The sequence below is a fragment of the Narcine bancroftii genome, chromosome 5, assembly GCF_036971445.1.
Source record: "Narcine bancroftii isolate sNarBan1 chromosome 5, sNarBan1.hap1, whole genome shotgun sequence".
Lineage (NCBI taxonomy): Eukaryota > Metazoa > Chordata > Chondrichthyes > Torpediniformes > Narcinidae > Narcine > Narcine bancroftii.
The window spans coordinates 208,484,034-208,487,252 of NC_091473.1; positions in this window are offsets into that span (position 1 = coordinate 208,484,034).

Sequence of the window (3,219 nt, forward strand, 5' to 3'; positions counted from 1 at the left end):
TGGAGTCCCCCCGTAAGGAACTGGGGTTGGAGTCCCCCGTAAGGAACTGGGGTTGGAGTCCCCCGTAAGGAACTGGGGTTGGAGTCCCCCGTAAGGAACTGGGTTGGAGTCCCCCGTAAGGAACTGGGGTTGGAGTCCCCCGTAAGGAACTGGGGTTGGAGTCCCCCGTAAGGAACTGGGGTTGGAGTCCCCCGTAAGGAACTGGGGTTGGAGTCCCCCGTAAGGAACTGGGGTTGGAGTCCCCCGTAAGGAACTGGGTTGGAGTCCCCCCGTAAGGAACTGGGGTTGGAGTCCCCCCGTAAGGAACTGGGGTTGGAGTCCCCCGTAAGGAACTGGGGTTGGAGTCCCCCGTAAGGAACTGGGGTTGGAGTCCCCCGTAAGGAACTGGGGTTGGAGTCCCCCGTAAGGAACTGGGGTTGAGTCCCCCGTAAGGAACTGGGGTTGGAGTCCCCCGTAAGGAACTGGGGTTGGAGTCCCCGTAAGGAACTGGGGTTGGAGTCCCCGTAAGGAACTGGGGTTGGAGTCCCCCGTAAGGAACTGGGGTTGGAGTCCCCCGTAAGGAACTGGGGTTGGAGTCCCCCGTAAGGAACTGGGGTTGGAGTCCCCCGTAAGGAACTGGGGTTGGAGTCCCCCGTAAGGAACTGGGGTTGGAGTCCCCCGTAAGGAACTGGGGTTGGAGTCCCCCGTAAGGAACTGGGGTTGGAGTCCCCCGTAAGGAACTGGGGTTGGAGTCCCCCGTAAGGAACTGGGGTTGGAGTCCCCCGTAAGGAACTGGGGTTGGAGTCCCCCGTAAGGAACTGGGGTTTGGAGTCCCCCGTAAGGAACTGGGTTGGAGGTCCCCCCCGTAAGGAACTGGGTTGAGTCCCGTAGGAACTTGTTGTCCCACGTAGAATCTAGTGTATAGTCTAGTACATTGCCAATAAGGTTAATCTGTATATTAAGTATCTAGTATAATAATTTGGTTAAGAATCGTGTATCATAATAGTGTCAATAAGTATTTGTTAAGATCGTGTTCCATAGTAGTGTATATAAGTATCTGTTTAAGAATCGTGTAGTGTATCATAATAGTTTATAATAAGTATTTGTTTAAGGATTGTGTACAGTGTGCCGCTGGTGTTTATAATAACGTGGGAAGGGTCGAAGTAGATTGCAGGGTCAAAATCCTACCAGGGGAGAGACCCAGTGAAGTACGAAGTCTAAAGGGTTAAAAATCGGAACATAAGATGGAAGAGTAATTAGGGATGTAGGGCAAGAGTTCGGGGAAGACAGATGGTTCCCCCAGCTGTAAACCGACATTGGGAAAAACAAGGAATCAATTACTGGGAGGATTACCGAAGGGAGAGGAGGTACAGGCTATGGCACGGTACGAACAGATATGGAAAGAGCTGCAGAGTCAGGGGAAGGTACCACGAGGGTTTGAAAAAATCCAGCTGGTAATGTACTTAGGAGAAGCAGAGAGGGAAGCAGCCAAGGAGGTACAGGAACATGAGGCAAAGGGACAAAGATCTATATGGAATAGAAGAAGGCTTAAACAGCAGAAGGAAGCGAAGGAACAGAGAAGGGCAGATTTACACAATATGACATTGGCTTGCATGGCTGTGGAAGCGAACCTTCAACATGATATTAAAAAGGGATCCCATATCACAAAGGAGAAAACGGGGAGGTTAAGCTGTCAGCCCCGCTATATCCAAAGTTACCAGAGACATTGCCACCACCTTATCCTATTCCCCAGATGCCAACGATGCAGATAAGTGAGGGAATAGTGAATATCACTGAGTTAACAGGTCCAGAACTACATGAGACGAAGGAGAGACTTAAGAGAGTTGCACAGGAGAGAGTGGAAGAAACAAAGGAATTGATGAACGAAATACAGAACGATATATGTGCAGTAAGGGAAAATAGTAGGTGCTTGGGAAAAACAGATGAGAGAGAGCTGGGACAAGAAGAGGAGAATAGGAAGGGAAATGACCCAGCGAGTGTCAGATGGGAGCGGAAGAGAGAGCAGAACGAGAAAATGAAATAGCTAGTGTGAGTGTTGAGAGTGAAGAGGAGGAACAGCCAGTCACGATCAGGGGAAGCATGATCACACACAGAAGAGAGGGTCAGGAGAACCTTCGCTCCCCTTTGGGATATGCGTTGTGGGACAGGGAGGAAGTACGGCTTCCAGAAAGGTATAGACAGATACCGCTAATTTATAAGGGTAATTGGGGAAAGGTATCAACCCTTCTCATTCACCGACATGAATTGTATTTTGGACAAAATGCCACCTCCGACTGAGGGAGGTGGAGCGTGGATGGGAAAGTTCTGCCAATATACGATGGGACATAAGATAGCCATAGGGGATTGGAGAGCATTATTGGGTAAACAGCTTGGGCTGTGGGAGATACAGCAGGTAGAAATGATCGCAGGAATCACTAGGTGCCTCGATGCCGAGCCATTTCCCAACCACGCTACGGCAGTAGGAGGGGCAATGCGGGATAAGTTTCCCGTTCCCCCCGGTGTCATGCAGTCCCTGACCTTTTCCATAAAGGACAATGAGGAGATCTCGACTTTTTTGAGTCAGTGTAAGGAGAGTTGGACGGATAAAGCAGGAGTACACCCAGCCACAGATCCCTTGCAGACTACACTCTTTAGGGCTGCAGTAACGAGTGGACTGACAGCTGTAGTTAGGGAGGCATTAGAGAATAACCCTGATATTCCTGGCTGCTCGAATGAGCAATGGGAAAAACATTTGACCCATCACATGAAACGTTACAGGGCTAAGCAAAAGGAGGACAAACAAACTACGGAGTCGGCACAAGTGCAACTCCTTAAGCTTCAATTGAAGAGGCTAGGAAAAAGGCAAATGAGGCAAAAAAGATTTCCTCAAAGGGTGCGAACCAGATGATTCAGCAGCCACCGCAGCCACCACAAGGGAATAATACGAGTTGGCACCCGGCCCCAAATTGGGCACCGGGTCCCACCTATGGGGGCAGAACTGGAGGTCCAATGGGGGGATTCCGAGAAAGAGGGAGAGGTCGGGATGTTCCACGAATGCCGCCAGCCGTATGTTTCAGATGTGGTCAACCAGGACACTGGAAGAGAGATTGCCCCCTAGTATGGGGTCCTCAGGACACTGGGGGAAGGGGATATGGACCACCACAATATGAGCCTTGGCTCCAGCCCCAGAGATCGTCAGTGCCACCCCCGGTACATCAGGCACCCCATGCGGCTCTAGCT